This window comes from Mauremys mutica, chromosome 11, assembly GCF_020497125.1.
Source record: "Mauremys mutica isolate MM-2020 ecotype Southern chromosome 11, ASM2049712v1, whole genome shotgun sequence".
NCBI classification, from domain to species: domain Eukaryota; kingdom Metazoa; phylum Chordata; order Testudines; family Geoemydidae; genus Mauremys; species Mauremys mutica.
The window spans coordinates 39,452,800-39,472,594 of NC_059082.1; the positions used below are offsets into that span (position 1 = coordinate 39,452,800).

Here is a 19,795-nt window from a genome sequence, read left to right on the forward strand (position 1 = left end):
GCCGAACCCACTGAAATATGATTAACATTAAATAGAATAAGAGGATACACATAACTCCTGAAATATTATTGGCACAGACACTTCGCAGAATGATGACCTGTGGGTGCCTGGCTCTCGGTAGTGACCTCACATGTCCCCCTTCTGTGAACTGTTATGCAGATATCTGATCCAGGGGATCACTGTTAATCCCTGTGCATCCACAGTGCTCTCTGCCAATTGGCACCCAGGGGTGTCTGGGGGTCACAAAATGTTTTCTTGGTTTTGTTTTTAAGTGTTTTAATAAAAGTTATGTTACATTTCTTTTGATAAGCAATGTGGGTCCAAAGCCTTTAAGGAGATGGCTGGATACCAGCCAGTCACCTAAAAGCATGACCAGCTCCTCCTAATTAGTCTTTGGGTTTCACTCTCTGCAGCCACCACATCTATAAAACCTGACCCCTGAGGAAAAAGGCTGGCTGTGCCTGGGTTCCCCCTCCCCTGGTAACAGCCTGGCTGTGCCTTAGCGCCCCGCCCCCCATAATGTGCTGGCTGTGACCAGGTGCCCCCCAACCAGCTGGCCATGGCTGGGTTCCTCCTTCCCCAGCGCCAGGGTGCCCCTCAACCTTGTACCAGGCTGCTGCACACAAGCGAGTGCTGCCTGGGCTCCAGTGTCCCAGTAAAAAGCTTGCAAAGCCCCCATGCCGTGCTATCGCCATTGAAGCGATGCCGTGACTCGGATTCGAACCGAGGTTGCTGCGGCCACAACGCAGAGTACTAACCACTATACGATCACGGCGAGCTACTGGGGCTCTGCGGCAGGCGCCTGGCGCCCGCCCTCTTCAGAGCGGGCTTGATGACGTCACCACTCGAGTGACTGCCTTGTCTAAGACTCGTCTCTAGAAGAGCTACTGCGCATGCGGCCCGCAATGGGAAGGGGACGAGCTCTAGGTGGCGCAGAGCGCCAAGCCAACGGATTGGGGAAAGGGAGGAGGGGCGAGCCGGAAGTGTCGTTAGGCGTGAGCAGTGGGCGCGTGTTCGCTCTAGTCAGGCGCGCGCGCCCAGGTGCGGCCGGTTTTCTCGGCCGCGGCCTTCGCTGTCCCGCCCGGCACCGCCTCCCTCGCGCGGGGACCAGGGAGCCCCTCGGCCGCGCGCCGGGGATCCGAGCCCCTGGGCGGGGCGGGATCCGCCCCCCGCGCGCCCCGGCCGGCGTGTCCGAGAGCAGCGCCCCAGGCCGAGTGGGGCCCCCGCGGGGGAGAAACCCCCATTCCCGCCCCAGCCCCCGGCTGGGCTTGGGGCAGGTTCCCGCTCGCGTCCAGCCAGGTCTGCCCTGCGTGCTGCCGCCTCCTGCAGACCCAGCCGGGGCCTAGGCTGCCTGCTGCTGGGCCCGGCGCTCGCTGAGCCGAGACAGCGGAGCCCGCCCCTGTGAAGCAAAGCTGTGCCCGGCTGCCCTTCTCCCCACAGGCCTCCCCGGGACAGACCGTCCCTGCAGCAGCTAGTCCAGCCCCAGCCCCAGCCCCAGAGGGAGCGGGACGCCTTCCCGCGCAGGGGTCGCAGCCAGCTGGGGCTCTGCAACAGGCAGCTGCAGGGCAATGCTCGCCCCCGAGGAGCAGCCCTGACGGTTTCACAACCTTGGCATGAAGATTGCTGGGGTCTGCTCCTGGCTCTCGGGCAGTGTAGGGTCTAGTGCAGGGGTGGGCAAACTTTTTGGTCCAAGGGCCACATCTGCAAATAGGAATTGTATGGCGGGCCATGAATGCTCACTGTGGAAAGGGGTGAGGGCTCTGGGGTGGGGCTGGGGATGAGGGGTTTGGGGTGCAGGCAGATGCTCTGGGCTGGGATCAAGGGGTTTGGAGGGTGGGACAGGGATCAGGGTTGGGGTGTGGGAAGGGGTGAGGCTATGGTTGCGGGTGTGGGCTGGGGATGAAGGGTTTGGGGTACAGGAGTGTGCTCTGGGCTGGGATTGAGGGGTTTGGAGGGTGGGAGGAGGATCAGGGCAGGGGTTTGGGGGTGTGAGGGTTCTGGCTGGGGGTATGGGCTGGAGATGTGAGATTTGGGGTGCAGGAGGGTGTTCTCGGCTAGGATCAAGGCGTTTGGAGGGCAGGCGGGGGATCGGGGCTGGGGTGTGGGGAGAGGCTGGGGTGCAGACTCAGGCCACGCTTACCTCAGGTGGCCCCCAGAAGCAGCGGCATGTCCCTTCTCTGGCTCCTACGTGGAGACATGGCCAGGTGGCTCTGTGCACTGTCCCATCCGCAGGCACCGCTGCTGCAGCTCCCATTGGCTGTGGTTCCCGGCTAATGGAAGCTGCAGGGGTGGCGCTTAGGGTGGGGGTAGTGTGCAGCGTGGAGGCCCTTGGCTACCCCTACATGTAGGAGCCAGAGGTGGGGCCATGCTGCTGCTTCCGGGAGCCGCATGGAGTGGCCCCTGACCCTGCTTCCTACCTGGAGCGCCGCAGCAGGACAAGCCACAGATCCCACTCTTCAGCAGGAGCTTGAGGGCCGGATTAAAACGGCTGGCGGGCTAGATCCGGCCTGCGGGCTGTAGTTTGCCCACCCCTGGTCCAGTGGTTAGAGACAATCTGGCCAAGTGTAACACCACCTGTTTCAGTCATCTGCAGGGACTGGATCTGGGCTCTCTAGGTCTAATAGCATGAGCCTCTCCCAGTAGAGCTAAAGGAAATTCTTGTTAGTATGGGGAGAGCAACAGACATCCTCTAAAGAGATGGAGATCTGTATTGGGTTACTGTGCATTACACTAGGGCTAATCTGGCTCATCTCACTTCCAAAAGGAGAGTGGCACAGTGGCAGGAGACAGGTACTGATCTCAGCTCTGCCTGACTTCTGCTTGTCTGACCTCTCAGATGCATAAAATGGGTGAATGATTGTGATACAAAGACCTTGTATCGTGGCCCAAACACTTGGCTAATGCAGGGCTCCTGCTCCTCCATAACAGCAAGTGTACCTATACTGGAACCAGCAAATACAGAGCTATGGTAAAATGAACTTAACCTCTGCAATGTGGGGAATGCTGCTTCATTGCTATGACCCCAGCTGTAAGGGTCTTCTCTGCGGAGGATATGAGGATTGCAGATATGAGCTGTACGGCTGGTATTGTGAACGGTCAGCTACTCCTTAATCCACAAGGAGCCCAGTTTTGTTGGGGCAGGCAGGTCTCAGGAGTGAGTTCAGCATGGAAAGCAGCAGAACTCCACAAAGCCCACACTGAGTTCACTTGGCCACATTCCCTCCTTGGGTCCAGAGTGCATCAGCCATCCCTTAGAGGGATTCCTGGACTTCCCCCTGCAGACTAGTACCTCTTGGGAGCAACTCAGTGAGAAGTCTCAGCACTCAGAACATGGTACTGCCCATTAAACCTTTCTGTGCTGTCCTGCTGTCTGTCCTAGCCTCATTCTCAGCATTTGTCCTGATAGCATTAGAACTGGGAGAGCCAGGTCCAGGTCAAGTCACCTGCCCTAGAGAGACCACAAGGGAATCTGAATTTTTCATGGGAAGAAATATACTTTCCCAACTGACCCATCCCAAAAGCCTCTGCCCTTAGCTGGGGGAATTGGATTATGCTACCCCTTTGCCTGGAGCAGTTTACACCCCCCCCCTCAACTTATGCACCCCATGGGGTGGGGCTGGGTGCAGCCACTTGCCCCCTTCCTCCCCACTTGGCCTCACTCTGCCTCCATGGCTGGGAGCACAGGCTTCTGCTGTCCGTCTGCAAAGGGCTGTGACAATGTGAACCAAACTGGATGCTGCAGAGCAGGCACAGAATTGCCCCAGTACACTGAGCTGGGCAGTACTGGGCCATGGAGAGGGGGCATTTCTTCTGGGCATCAACTGGGGATGAGCCTAGGACAGGTGTCTTAATAGCCCTGGGATATTCTTACCAGCTGGGATCGCTGGATAATGGGGAGGGGTAGAAACACAGAAAAGTGATGGGGTGGCAGAGAGGAAGAAGGAATTGGTGTTTTACCATTAGAGGGCTTGATCCTGCTAGTGCACCCCTATGGAAATCACGGAATTCATTGTACAGTGTGTATGTGTGCATGAGGGCCATAGGCAAGCCCATCGTGAGAAATTTTAAGGCCCAGTATATCACGTTAGCTGAGGTCATACCGCCTCACATTTCACTTTATTTACACAGATGTTACAGCTGTTTTGGGGGCCCCTTGAGCTCAGGGCCACAGTACAATTGTCCCTCCTTTCCCTATCTCTCATCAGCCCTGGGGATAGGCAGTGAAGCAGGATTATATCTGTTAAACAGACAACAAGGAAGAGAGTGGATTGTGAGTGGCTGTATTTGTGAGGATGTGGCATTTGGTGCATATTTCCTCATGTGAGTGCACGTGTGTACATGCCTTCCAGTTCCTTTTCAGCATTAGAATCCAGATTAGGTACTAGGCATAAACATCAATCAAGATATTATATGACTCTATTGCATTTCAACTCTAAACCAGGCCTGGGTAAAGTTCCTGGTGGAGAGAGATGAGGCCATCCTGTCTATGGCTGACTGAGTCAGTTAAGGCAATATCTGTTCTTTCTAAGTACTTTTTATCATCTGTCCTTGAAGTGTTTAAGAAACACTACAGCAGAAAGTTCATTTATTTGGGTAAATAGACACATTTTTGGCAGTAGTATAGCTGCTCATCTAAGTATGTAATTCCTTGGCTTAAAAAAGCACTCAAACCAATACATATGAATTAGGAAAACCCTATGCTCAGCTGTATGTTGCAGAATACTTTTTGGTATTTACTGTTTGGATTGCAGTAGTAGCTAGACACTCAGTTAAGTTTGGAAACCCATTGTGTTAGGCATTGTACATTACACAGATGGTCCTTGCACTGAAAAGCCAATAAAGGCATGAACCCCCAGGGTCCTGTCTGTCTCTCGCCTGTTCCTTTATCAAGGAGTCCTACCAAAGTCATTATGTGAAAATCTCGAAATTGGGCTAGAGATGAGTCATCCAGGATAAAGAAAGCAATCTCTGAACCATTAGTGATTATCTTTGAGAACTTGTGGAGGACAGGAGAGGTCCCAAAGGGTTTGAGAAGGGCAAACATAGTACCTGTCTTTAAAATGGGGAACTAAGGGTATGTCTACACTGCAATTAAAAACCTCCAGCTGGTCTGTGCCAGCTGATTTGGACTATGGGGGCTTAGGATAAGGGGCTGTTTAATTGCAGTGTAGATACTCGGGCTCCAGGTGGATCCCTGGCACTAGGACTCTGCAACTTGGGAGAGTCCCAGAGCCTGGGCTGCGGCCCAAGCCCACACACCTACCAGGGGTGAAAGTAACTTACGGGACTTACCAGTACTGCCGGAGTCCTGAGGGGGCGTGGCCTCAACCAGAAGAGACGTGGCCTCTCAAGATTTAAAGGCCCTGGGGCACTGGCTGTGGCTGGGAGCTCCAGGGCCTTTAAATCAACCGGGGGCTCCCAGCTGCAGAGGTGGGTGGGAGCCCCCGGGGCAAACTAAAGAGCCCGGGGCTCTGTTCGCTGCAGAGCTCCAGACCCTTTAAATCCCCACCGCAACTCCAGCTGCTGGAGCCGCGGGCGGGATTTAAAGGGCTCTGGGCTGCCCGCAGCCGTGGTAGCCCAAAGCCCTTTAAATCCGGCCCCAGCCTGGCCATGGGAGCCGGGGGGGGGGGGGGGGGGGTTAAAGGGCTCTGGGCTGACCGGCAGCCCAGAGCCCTTTAAATCCGGTCCCAGCCCAGCCGCCGGAGCCGCGGGTGGGATTCAAAGGGCTCTGGGCTGCCCGCTGCAGCGGGGAGCCCAGAGCCCTTTAAATCCCCGCCACTGAAGCTGGTGTAGTCCGGCACGCCGCACTGGCTCTTGCCGGTACGCCGGACCGGACCGGACCGGCTTACTTTCACCTCTGACACCTACACAACAGTTAAACGGCCCCTTGGCCTGAACCTGAGTCAGCTGGCAAGGGCCAGCTGTGGATGTCCAGTTGCAGTGTAGACATATACAAAGAAGATCTGGGAAATTGTAAACCAGTCTGCCTAACTTCTGGAAAGATACTGCAACAAATTATTAATCAATTTATAAACACCTAGAGGATAATAGGATTATAAGGAATAGCCAACATGGATTTATCAAGAAGAAACCATGCCAAACCAACCCGATTTGATTCTTTGACAGCGTTATTGGCCTACTGGATAATAGAAAGCTGTAGACATTATATATCTTGATTTTAGTAAGGCTTTTGACATGGTCCCACATGACAGTCTCATAAGCAAACTTGGGAAATGCAGTCTAGATTAAATTACTATAAGGTGGGTGCACAACTGGTTGAAAGATTGTACTTGGCGTAGTTATCAATGATTCACTGTCTAACTGGGAGAGAGTATCTAGTGGAATCCCCTGGGGTTAGTCCTGGGTCTGGTACTAGTCAATATTTTCATTAATGACTTGGGTAATGGAGTTGAGCGTATACTTACAAAATTTGCCGATGACACTAAGGTGGGAGGGTTTGCAAGCACTTTGGAGGACAGGATTAGAATTCAAAACAATCTTGACAGAGCCCCCCTGCCAAGCTGGCCAATCTGCAGGACAAGTATCAGAGGGGTAGCCGTGTTAGTCTGGTTCTGTAGAAGCAGCAAAGAATCCTGTGGCACCTTATAGACTAACAAACGTTTTGCAGCATAAGCTTTCGTGGGTGAATACCCACTTCTTCGGATGCAAGCGAAGAAGTGGGTATTCACCCACGAAAGCTCATGCTGCAAAACGTCTGTTAGTCTATAAGGTGCCACAGGATTCTTTGCTGAATCTGCAGGACAGTTGACCCCCCCATGCCATCCTTACGTTACCTCTGCCAATCATGCATTTTTGGTACCTCTCTGGCCTGTAGCCATTCCAGCCACACTGTGGTGCTGATTCCTATTTGCATTTTATTCAAAATGGAAATAGCTCACAGGAAGAATTGCCTAGCCTTTGCTTTCTCATTCATCACTCTCTGCTGCCACCCTGTGGCCTTTTTGTGTCATTGAATTGTAAAAATGGAAATGCATGTAGAAGATTGCATCATGCTTATGCATCCACTGGACACTACCCTCTGCCTGTACAGAATGTTTCCCCCCTGAGTATTAGCTATGATGTAACTAGCTTCAGTGTTTCCTACCAGATATAAGGTTAGATCAGGATTTTTATTTTAATGCCAAATTTTCAGTTGCTCACAACTTTCTGAAAATTACTCCTTTTAACTATAATAGGAGATCATTCATGATCTTTCTATTTCTTATTCTCCTCCTCGCCCCTCATCCGTCTGCAGATTTTTATACTTTGGTTAGTGTTCCTGAATTTCTTTGCCATATTTTTCAGAAGAAGGTCTGTCAGGAAGGAGCTGGACAGGTTATTTTCACGTTTTACTCCTGTCGGAGAAAAACTCAGTTCTCGCTTTTTCGTTTGGGTGCAGCAAAATCAAATACTTTATTATTTCTCCAGTAATTACAATGGAGGGAGAGAGTGCCATAGGACACAGGGTCGCCCCAGTCCTGGACAGGTCTCTCAACTGGTAAACAATTACAGCAAGCCTTTATACTTTTGTTACAGACAATAACTAGCAATAATACAGACAATAGAGAGCAACAACTACATTTTGTTTATACATAAGCCATTCTGCTATCTTGTTTGTCTCACTCCTAAGAAAAGCAAGCCTGCATATTTGGTTATCAGTTACAAGGTCGTAATAACTTTGTACACAGTTCTTTCCCTATGTCTCACGCTATCCTTGCTTCTAGAAGTCTCACGTCATTAGGGTTACAGCTGGGCTAACTCTTGCTAACTGACTGACATGTATTAAGATCCCCTTCAAATCCTTATTAATTCTTTCCCTGCTTCCACACTCCAATGACCTCTCATTTGTCACTTTCTCACACGCAACAAGCAAATATGACTCTGGTGGAAACGTTGAAATCAACCCAATGGCAAGTTCATCACAAACCATTTTTCAAAGCACACATCAAATTGGGAGGAAATACAGATTGACAAGAACAGAAAGCGCTTAATGTCCTAACAATTACAGTTAAAATGAAATTTCAGTACTGACAGGCTGAAATGTTCAAGTATCTGAGTCAGACATAAAAAATCATGAGATTTTACAATATAGTAACTGTTGTGTCCCTAATCTTTGCCCAGAACTTATGAAGGGGAAAGAACATTCATGTCCACGTCAGCTACACACACCAACCGTGGCTTTCACATGTCAGTGTATGTGAAGCTGTAATTGTCTTTAATGTCCCCAGGATGCAGTGGTAGGGATAGTGCAGTGACTCCTGATGCCACATGGAATGCTGAGGGAGGTATAGGGAGGTCTCAATATCGAGTTCTCAATGAGCTGCAGAGGGAGGCGACCATGAGATGGTTGAACCTGCAGGTCCACCAGAGTCTGTAGCATCTGTGTTTGCTGCCTCAGAAGCCCCATGATGTCTTGGTGCATCTCCATCTCCTTTTCTGGCTGGGACTTCTGGGCCTCTCTCCTCTCCTCTCTTTCCTTCTGCAGTGTTCATCCTCCAGACCCTGTGCTCGCAGTCCGATACAGCACTGGCTTGCAGGATCTCCTGGAACATGTCAGTGTGCATCCTCTTCTTTCTCCTCATTATCTGGCTCCGGTGTTCTATGGGTGTGGAAGGCCGCAAGGGCAGCAGCTGCAGATACAACACACAGAGGTACCCATGTCAGCGTATTTACTACAAAGAGGAAAACTTAAGATGCAGACCTCACTCCCCTTGGTCCCCAGAAGTTGTAAGCACTACATTCTTACTTCGGCTTGTGCATGCACCTGGCACAGCACCAGCCACAGTGAGTATGGCCAGCCAGCGGTTGGGAAAATGAAGAGGGAATTGCTCAGACGCATGATTCTAGTAGTGCAGAGCAATTGCACTGAATACTGGCACCGTTTTCTACAGGCAGGGGTGATTTTAGCTGATAATCTCATTCCTGAGGGTAACAGAGGCAGAGTGAGCCCAGCTGCTGCTGATGTGCCAAAGCCACCCGGACCTGTATGCTGCTAGCCTTTGTACTGCAATGGTGCCTGATGAAGTTATCACTGAGCAGCATGGGAAAATGTCCTACTGCAGAGGAAGAAATAAGGCTGTCATTCCTAGAATCCTTCAGGAGAGGATTGTAGAGGACCTCCATGAAAGTTTCTCAAAGATCTCAGGAGGATTAAAGGGACATTCCTGTATACCTAAACAAACAGCTCCACATAGCTCCCGTGCCTACCTCTCTGTGCTTGCCCGTGTTGGACTGGCTGGACTGTGGTGGAGTCAAAAACAGGTCCTGGTTTGCTGTGCAGCTGGATCCCCTGGTTGTCTGTCCCCCGTACTCCTCCTCCACCTCTTCCTCATCCACCACCTTCTCCTCCTCACTGTTCATGGCATGGGCCTGGGACTCGGGCTCCTTGGAGATATCCGTGGTGTTGTGAGGGGTGGTGACTGGGTTTCCATCCAGGAGGGCATGCAGCTGTTTGTAAAAGCAGCTTGGCAACAGATCAATTGTCAGCCTCCCTGGCCTGGTGTGCCTGTTGCAGCTCCTTGGCTTTCACACAGCACTGCTGCCAGGGCCAGCTCCAGGGTTTTTGCCACCCCAAGCGGCAAGGGAAAAAAAAAGAGCCGTGATCGCAATCGGTGGCGCTTCGGCGGCAGCTCCACCATGCTGCTTTCTTCTTCGGCAGCACTTCGGCAGCAGGTCCTTCCCTCCAAGAGGGACCGCTGAATTTCCGCCAAAGACCTGGACGTGCCTCCTCTTCCCCTTGGCCACCCCAAGCACCTGCTTGCTACACTGGTGCCTGGAGCTGGCCCTGCCTGCTGCTGGTCCCTGTTGTACCCCTTCTCCTGCATCCCCCAAGCAATCTGCTCATAGATGTCACTATTTCTGTGGCTGCACAGCCTCTTCTTCCCACAGGCCCAGGAGATCCAACACCTCCTGTCTACTCCAGACTGGAGTGCATCTGGAGTATGTAGCCAGCATTGTAAGGATAAGGTAAGGCCTTTTCCTATAGCCACATGGTAAGGCCTTTGTCCACAGCCATATTGGGAGAGCAGCAGCCATTAGCCAAGAAGCAGAAAGAGACAGCCTCACTTTCCATCTAAATTACATTAAAATAATGTAGCATCAGGCGGTTAAGAAGGAGAGCCTGTCCTAATAGCACCCACTATCACCAGATAAAGAAACACATTTTTAGATGGTTAAAGAAAACTTAGTTTGACAGCATTCTGTCTGGCAAGAAACCACTTGTCAATAAAAAGCGACAAAGAGTCTTGTGGCACCATATAGACTAACAGAAGTATTGGAGCATAAGCTTTCGTGGGTGAATGCCCACTTCGTCAGACGCACTTATCAATAGTTGTGGTTGTGAAATTCTCATTTCTTTATTGTTTTGTCTTTATGGTCCCCACTTCCCTATTGTTTGTCTGTATGTGCTCTGTCTGGTTCTTTGATTGTTTCTGTCTTACATAATAAATGTTGCTAGGTGTAAATTAATGAAGATAGTGGGGCATGATTGGTTACAGAATTTTATTACAATATGTTAGGATTGGTTAGTAAAATTTTAGTAAAATGATTGGTTAAGCAGGCCTCAAGTTTCACTATATAAACTGGGGTCCAAAAGGAAGTTCTTGGGAACCAACTCCAGGACACAGCCCCAAGATCAGAGCTACCAAACCTCAACACTCTGCCAATCACACCGTGCAGAAACTGGAGTCCCCAGATGACCTGATCCTGACTGGCCAGCAGGGAAAAGTTCATTTGTCTTAGTGGGTGTGGGAGTGGTGAGCAGTGTATGCATAGTGTGTGCATTATTTGATTTGTTTTGGTAATTGTTAATAAATAGAGGTTAAGTAGGATATTACTGTGTAAGGCTCTTTCACTAGTAAAAGACCCTATTAACCCACAAAAGATTAAGCCCTGAGTCCACAGTGAATGGTGTTTGCTCTGAGTCCACAGGGAATGGGTGTTTACCCGGAGCCTGGAGGAGTAGGGCCCGGAGCCCATGGAGGGGTAAAATTAGGTGCCTTTCACCTGGAGCACTAGGAACTGGGAAAGGGTGGGGGTACCTAAATCAACCGGGTTATGCCTTGAGCCCTAGGAACTAGGTAGAGGTGGGATGTCCTAGAGTGTGCTGGCAACAAATTTAGGGTAAAGTTGGGTGCCCTAATGTGCAAGTGACAGAGATTTTTGTGCGAGTAACAGCATGGTCAGTTGGGCAGTTGCACTTGACAATGGAGAACTGCTAGGCAGGGCCATCCCTAGCCATTTTGGTGCCCTACGCAGCCCCCCCATGGGGGGCATCCCCAGGCCTCTGTGGTGGGGCAGGAGCAGGCCTGAGGGGCAGGAGGGAAACTGCACCCCCGCATGAGCCGGCGGAGCAGAGGAGGTTGGGGCTGGGTCACTCCACTTCCTGCCGCCTGGTGAGTGCAGGGCAGGCCCGATCCCACACTCACAGGGCAGCGGGAAGTGGAGTGACCCAGCCCCAGCCCGCTCCGCTCTGCTCCCCTGGCTCCCAGCCTTGGGGGTAGGGGGGAACCACCCCCCAGCACTCACAGGCAGCACAGCTCGGAGCCGGCAGACCAGAATGGGCTGGGGCCGGGTTGCTCCACTTACTGCCACCTGGTGAGTGCAGGGCAGGCCTGACCCCCGACCCCTGCTGCAGTCCCCAGGGGAAGGGGTGGAGTAGGGGCTGGGGCAGCTGCGTACTTTGCATATGGGTAAGGACAGCCCTGCTGCTAGGAGTGCTCACCAAGCCAGGCAATCAGGAAAAGGAATTTCAAAAATTTGCAGGGCTGTAAAGGGGAGCAGGGTGCTTCCAGTCTCCGTGAGCCCTGTGGTCACAATGGTGACCAGAGCCGTCAGCATGGGGCATTGTGGGACAGCTGCTGGAGACAGTTAAGGTCCACGTAAGTAACACAGTGTCTACACACACACTGAGTCAACCCAAGTACAGCTGCTCGGGGAGGTAGTGTTAAGTCAGTGTAATGGGGCACTTATGTTGACAGGAGCCAAATTTACGAGTAGACACATGCAGAACTAGGTCAACATAAGCTGCCTTGCATTGTCCTGTGTAGTGTAGACTAGGCCTACATCTGATACAGGGTCAAGACACAATCTACTCATAGATGTCCATGTTTCTAGAGCTTGTTGAGATAGGGCCTTCAGTGGCTGGGAAGCCTAGTGGCAAGATCATTGGTTAGGGGCTGGAAGGGGGACCTGCCCTCCTTTCCCTCAGGTCCTGGCTCAGAGTCCTTGGCCACTCACACCCCTAGACAGGGGAGATGGATCTTGCTCCCAGCCGTGTGTGTGTGTTGGGGGGGCCCCTCAGGACCTGTTATTTGAGCTGCTCCCTGTGTAAGTCCTTTAGTTTGGGGCGTGGCCTTGCCAGTCCATTTTCTTCACAGCTGGGGCTTGGCAGTAGATTCCCCTTGCCAGGGAAGACTTACTTGCTTCAGTGGCTGCGTTGGCAGGCAGGTTGCGTCTGTGCCTTCAGGCAGACACACAGAGAGCTCCTGCCTCTTTGCCAGTCAGCCCCTGACTGAGCCAGGCTCCCTTCTTTTCTCCCCCTTCCAGGCCTGGCATTGGCTGCAGGTATAATGGGGTGGGGCTAGCTGAACCCATAGGTTTTCTTTAACCCCTGCTCTGCCTTGCAGTCATCTCTCTGCTCCTTTACACTTGTCCATAGCTGTGCTTCACAGCTTCTTCCCTGCAGGCTCAGGAGATCCAATATCTCCTGCCTACTCCAGGCAGGAATGCATCCAGCATGGTTGATTGGGTAGATGCACACAACAAGGGAGAGCTGCTGGGTGTGCTCACTGAGGTGGGCCCTCAGCAAAAGGCATTTCAAAACCACGTGGGGAGTATTAAAGGGGTAGGTGGCTTCCAATCTCTGTGACCCCTGGACAGTAAAGTTTAAAATTTTGACCAGAGCAGTCACTGTTGCAGGGATAGGAGCATTGTGGGACAGCTGCTGGAGGATTGTTAGGATCGACACAGGTCACAACATGACAACACTCACCCTGCTTGAACCTCAGTAGGTTAAACATGGCTGGAGACAAATTTGAGTGTAGACGCATCCACAAATATGTCAATACAAGATGACTTACATTCATTTCAGTGATGTTGACCAACCTAATAATTTCAAATTATGATTTGTAAGCAAAGTCTAAATGAGCTCTCCCTGACAGCTTGTGATGAGCTGGGGGCTGGAGGGAAAGGCTTCAGGACCAGATTGTATTTACATTCACACCTAATCTACCTAGGTATCCAGCAAATAGAGCTGTGTTGCCCAAGTGGCTGGGGTTGGGTTACAAATCACTTTACTGCTGTGGTAATGAAATGTTGTTATTCTTAGGCCTGGTCTACACTAGGACTTTAATTCGAATTTAGCAGCGTTAATTCGAACTAACCGCTCAACCGTCCACACCAGGAAGCCATTTAATTCGAACTAGAGGGCTCTTTAGTTCGAATTTGGTACTCCACCCCGGCAGGTGGAGTAACGCTAAATTCGACATGGCTAGTTCGAATTAGGCTAGGTGTGGATGCAAATCGAACTTAGTAGCTCCGGGAGCTATCCCACAGTGCACCACTCTGTTGACGCTCTGGACAGCAGCCCGAGCTTGGATTCTCTGCCCAGCCACACAGGAAATGACCCGCGAAAATTTGAATTCATTTTCCTGTCTGGGCGGTTTGAATCTGACGTTCTGGTTGCACATCGGGGCGAGCTCCGCAGCACCGGCAGCAATGCAGAGCTCTCCAGCAGAGGAGTTCATGTAATCTCTGAATAGAAAGAGGGACCCGGCATAGACTGTCCGGGAACTCTTCGATCTGATCGGTGTGTGGGGCGAGGAGTCTGTGCTTTCGGAGCTGCGCTCCAACGAACGGAATGCAAAGACCTACGAGAAGGTCTCCAAAGCCATGATCCAGACAGAGGATACAGCCGTCATGCAACGCAGCGCCGCGTGAAAATCAAGGACCCCAGACAAGCCTACCAAAAAATCAAAGCGGCCAACGGACGCTACGGAGCCTGCCACCACTGCCCCACCAGTGACCATGGACTCTGATGATGGGACAGTGTCGACGGACAGTTCCTCGACGATGTTCACGGACGGGGAAGATGAGGAAGGGTTTGTGGAGGACGAGGCAGGCGATAGCGCTTACAACGCTGGTTTCCCCGACAGCCAGGATCTATTCATCACCGTCACGGAGATCCCCTACCAACCCTCCCCGGCCAGGAACCCGGATCCTGAATCAGGGGTAGGATCTGTCGGTAAGTGCTTTAACCATGTTAACTTTTATTCTTAATATAACAGGAATCTGAAGTGTGTGAAAAGGAGGTCTCTGTATATATGGTGATAGAACAGAAATCCTCCTGGGAGAATGCCACGAAGCTCTCCTGCCGTTAATCGATAAGCATCAGCAGGAGGTTCCTGGGGAGAGCTGCCTTATTGGGTGCTCCGTGGTAGCACACTTTTCCGCGCGAGGCTTTCACGCGGTATTCAGGGAGCACTGCCTCCCAGAGCACGGCTGCATAGGTCCGTGGTTCATGCTAGATTTCACGCAGCATGCGCTCTCTATCTCCTTCAGTGCCCGTCCTCACGGTGATCTCGCTCGGAGACTCCTGCATCTAAGTAGGGGAAGAAATGTTACGTTACGCCTGGTCCAAAGTATTTTTAATAAATAAACGGACAGACGGCATAGCACAGACTCAGCACGCAGCTGCGTGACGAGCGTAACGGAAAGCCAAAGAATCAAATGGACGCTCATGGAGGGAGGGGGGAACGAGGACGCAAGGTATCCCACAGTTCCTGCTGTCTCCGAAAAGCATTTGCATTCTTGGCTGATCTCCAAATGCTTCTAGGGTCAAACACAGTGTCCGCGGTGGGTCGGGGCATAGCTCGGCAATTTACGCAGCCCCCCGACCCCCAGAAGTTAAAGGGAAAACAATCCTCTGTTGACTCTTTTACATGTCACCGTATCTGTACTGAATGCTGCAGATAGACGCGATGGTGCAGCACTCAACACCAACATCCTTGCTCCCCCCACGCTATGGATGGCTGATGATGAGGATGCATTTCCATCTTTTTGTACCATCAGCCTATTGGCACATGGGGCAGTGCAAAAGGGCTGGTAACCATGACAACCGTACCAACTTGCTTGGGACCGGTCGGTCAAGGCCGCCTGTTGCTAATTTTTCATGGTAGATGGTGCAGTATGGCTGGTAACCGTCCTCATCATTGCAACAGGGGGCTGAGCTCCATCAGCCCCCACCCTTCATTGTAAAGAAAAGATTCAATTGCCCCTGGACTAGCAGAGGGATGAGTGGCTCCCTCCTCCACACCCCTTAATGTCATCTCTGGACTATCATTGCAGCTGGAGGCTTCCTTCCACTCATTTCTCACAAACGACTACCTGTGTCTTGTTCATGCATTCTATATTACTTCATCACACAAGTGGGGGGACAATGGTATTGGAACCCAGGAAGGCTGGGGGAAGAACGGAATGAACAGCTGGGGTTGTTTCAGGAGCACACCCTGTGAATAGCGTTCAGCTCAAAATTTATGCAGGATTGGACAGAGAGCAGCTGTGGTCTCTGGTTGTATGATACAGTGGTTCTCTAGTACACTTGCCCATAATCTAGGCAGGACTGATTCTATTTTTAGATACCCAAAAAGGAGGGATTGACTCGGGGAGTCATTCCCAAATTTTGCTTTTGCGCCCCTGGCTGATCGACCAGGGGCACTTATGACAGCACCAAATGGCGCAGTGCAAAAGGACAGGTAACCATGACCATCTTATTACCGTCTTCTTACCAGTTCAAGGTATGGTAGACGGTGCAGTATGCCTGGTAACCATCACTGCTGTCATGCAAAAGCATAAGCATGCTGCTGTGTAGCGCTGCTGGTCCGCCTCTGTCAGCGGCATCCAGTACACATACGGTGACATATACAAAAGGCAAAATAGGGTCCATTGTTGCCACGCTATGGCGTGTGCCAGGGCATTTCATGGAAAACGTGCTCGAAATGATTGTCTGCCATTGCTTTCCCGGAGGAAGGAATGACTGGCGACATTTACCCAGAATCCACCGCGCAAATGATTTGTGCAACAGCAGGCACAGGGGTCTCAACAAAAAATTCACAGAGACAGCCTAGACTCAGTTAATTGTTCGCAAAAAAGTATCATTGCAAGGAATTAACTAACTGTTTCCCATCTCACAGCTTCCACTGTCTCCAGACCTGCCACAGCATCCACCTCGCAGAGGCTGGCGAAGATTAGGCGGCGAAAGAAAAAGACAAGGGACACGATTTTCGATGAATGTGTGGGCTGCTACCTAGCCGAGGCGGACCAGCAGAGGCAGTGGAGGGAGAAAGTCTCTCTGTACCAGCGCTCACACAGCGAATGGGAGGAGAGGTGGCGTGAGGAACACAAGCAGGCGACTCAAGCAATGCTTGTACTACTGAGGGAGCAAACGGACACGCTCCGGCGACTTGTGTATGTTCTGCAGGACTGCTGCAGGACAGAGCCCCCGGCAGTATCTCTGCAACTGCCCTCCCCCGCCACAAAGTCACATTCCCCCCTCACCTCAAATAACCAGGAGGATGCCCGCCCTGGGCCGTGAATACTGTCACTGCACCCCAGCAGAGTGCTCAAGTAACCAAAAGCTCTCCTACCCTACATTTGCATAAGTCCTTCCCTTCCGGACTCAAACAAGTCCCAATCCCAGTCCCATCCCATAACTGTGTACTTAAGTAATAAAAATACTTTGCTGTTAAGTACTGTTTCCGTCATGTTTCTTCACTGAAGACTGTGTTTGAATGGGGTGCGTGGGGAAGTGCGTTGCTAATTGCATAGGACAGGCACCTTTCGCAGGGTACAGACACGGGGGCCGGATCAGCAGCGGGTAACACACACAGTGCAGTCAGCAGGCACCGTGGTCGGTATGGGAGGTGGTTTCCAGGTTCTGTGTGGGCGGTGGGGATGTGACTTTTTAGCGGGGGAGGGCAGGTACAGATCTTATACAGCGGTCCTTGTCGTGGACCGCTGAGTCACGCAGCAGAGGAATCTGTATCCGTCCTCCTCCGCCACAAGGCCACATAGCCCCCCGCACACAGAATCCCAAAAAGGAGGGATGGCAGGCTCCGTTGAAACAAGCAGTCCGGCAATGCGGACCGCTGTATGAGCAGGAGCCTGTCATTCCTTGAGTTTAGAGGCGGTCTTTACATCAGCGCACACCCTACCCACCGCAGTCTGCGTTCCAGTTTCGACCCTTTAACGAAAAGTCATGAATAAAGAAACCTCTCCTCAGTAACAGTGTGACATGTATTTTATTTTTACACGTGTCTTGGAAGTGGAGGAAACGGGGAACGGGGTATTTAACCGAAGAGGAGAGTCAACAGTAACTGGGTAAAGAAACAGGGGCAGGTTCAGCTTCTCTGTAAAGAAACTGAACAGTCACAGGTCACACTGCTCGCTGGTATTTAAAGAGTTCCTTGTCGCTGTCCCAGGCGCCTGTATAGGGCTTCATGAGCAAGTGCATTAGCGGGCAGGCTGGGTCACCGAGGATCACTATAGGCAAATGCACATCCACAACAGTTATTTCGTGGTACGGGAAGAAACTACCTTCCAGCAGGCGTCTGAGCAGCCCACAGTTCCTGAGAACACACGCATCAGGAACCTTGCCCGGCCATACGACGTTCATGTTGGTAAAACATCCCCTATGGTCCCCCAGTGCTTGCAGAACCATTGAAAAGTAGCCCAATTTCTCAGCAGCTGAATGTGGAAGAGGTGGACGATAAAGTGCGAGGAGGAGAAAACGGCGAGGATCGCAGCGGGCTCCATGCTTGCAGTGCTGTGGCGTCCATGCTGTCACTGACCAGAAAAGTGCACGAACAGATTGCCCGCAGGCGCTTTCAGGGAGGGAGGGAGTGAGGGCGTGATTGACAGTTCAATGACGACAGTTACCCAAAACCACCCTCGACACATTTTTTCCCCCAGCAGGCATTGGGGGCTCTACCCAGCATTCCAATGGGCAGCGGGGACTGCGGGAACTGTGGGATAGCTTCCCACAGTGCACCGCTTCGAAAGTCGACGCCGGCCCCGTTAATGTGGACTCAGAAGTTCGAATTAGTGTATTTAGTATGGATACACAAATTCGACTTCATAAGGTCGAATCCACAAATTCGAATTAAGTAGATTCGAAATAGTCCTGTAGTGTAGACAAGGCCTTATTGTATGAGTAAAGGGCAGTAGAACTGTACTTAGCCTGTGCTGATTGAGGGCATCAAGAGGGAGGGAGGGGCCAGGTGTTTTGCTTGGTGGTCTGCCTGAGTCACAGCTACTATTTGTACCTGCCCCTCTCCACTGTTTAAGGACAGAGCTGATTAGGCTCCATAGATAGTTTTTTGTTTTGTTAAGTGACCACTACAGCTGAAATCACTGATAATCAGGTCTAAGTGCTGAGACCTGCTGTGGGACAGTGTTTCTGTGGAATAGATGGCCCAGTCTGCACTAGCAGCGAGGTTCCCCCACTGAGAGCTCAGCTGAGATCACTGAGAGCAGGATGGAACCTCGAGAGACCAACTAGCAGAGGTCACAGTGGTAGGTGGCAGCAGAAGGTGATGGTGCAGGGCCATTGGCAACAGAGTGATGGAGTGAACGGTGGCACAATGAACAACAATGGCCAGAGTGAACAGTGAGCAGCTGGAGGAACAAGCAAGGTGCCTTCTTGCCCCTCACCTGGGAGGTGAACTCATGTGAAAGCACCTCTGAACTCTGAGTCTCTACTGACCAAGGACAACACTGGTGAGTGTTAATGAGGCTGTTAAGAATGCTGGAGTCACAACACAGTTCATGCGAACAAACATGGCTGTGGCATCATACTTTCTATTTAAGCAAGAGATACAACACTCTACAAACTGGAGGCCAATGTCAAGTGCATTGTCACTTCTTCATCCTGAAGTTGAACACTAGTTCCAAACAAGACCAGCAAATGCTCACTATCTTTCTGCAAGAAACTCAACTGACTGGCTAGAAGCATGTGGTGCAACAGTGAAAGATTCAACAGTTGAAAAAGTGAAGAACTCTCTCACCACATTCAAAAAATTTGCATACATGGCTGATGAATGCACTGATGCAAATGGGCATCAAGTATTAAGCCACTGTGTACGTTATCTTGATGTCAGTGGTAGGCCAGTAGATGCATTTCTAAATGTTCAAGTTATAGAAGACACATCAGCTGCATCTGTGACAACCCACATCTTAGAAGAGTTAAATGCTTGTCAACTGGACCCCAAACAGGTGGCTGCTTGTGCATTTGATGGAGCTGCAAACTCCTCTGGAAGATATGGTGGAGTACAAGCTTTGCTCAGGGAAAAGTGTAACCTTAATCTCCCCTATACACACTGCAGAGGCCATCTACTCCAACTAGCGCTAGTACGAGCAGCAGACTCTTCAAAAGACATTTAAAAAGCTATACATTTAATGTCTTCATTATATTCTTTTTTCAGCAAGAGTCCAAAAAGACTGAATATCTTGGAAAATATACAAGATACACTGGGACTGAAGTTCAAAGTAGTCCAGCCTGGGAAAATCCTCTGGCTTTCTCATGAGCGATGTGTGCCTGTTGTCTTAATATTACTCCAGCCATTATTACTGGCTTTGGAAAGTATCTACCAAAATGGGATGGATTTAAGTAGTGAGGCTGGTGGATTACTTTTGCTACTACGTTCAGAGAAGACTATTGCCATTCTCTCTCTTGCAAGTCTACTGTTGAAACCACTTGAGTCATTAAACAATGCCATCCAGGCATCAGATACAACAGTAG

At 51.1% G+C, this 19,795-nt stretch overlaps 1 non-coding gene across 1 annotated transcript; it reads right to left on the bottom strand.

Moving 5' to 3' along the window:
- Window positions 1-703: 703 nt before the first annotated feature.
- On the bottom strand, window positions 704-775 carry TRNAH-GUG. The gene has a single exon. It is a non-coding gene; the product is annotated as a tRNA-His (tRNA).
- Between the last annotated feature and the right edge of the window lie 19,020 nt (window positions 776-19,795).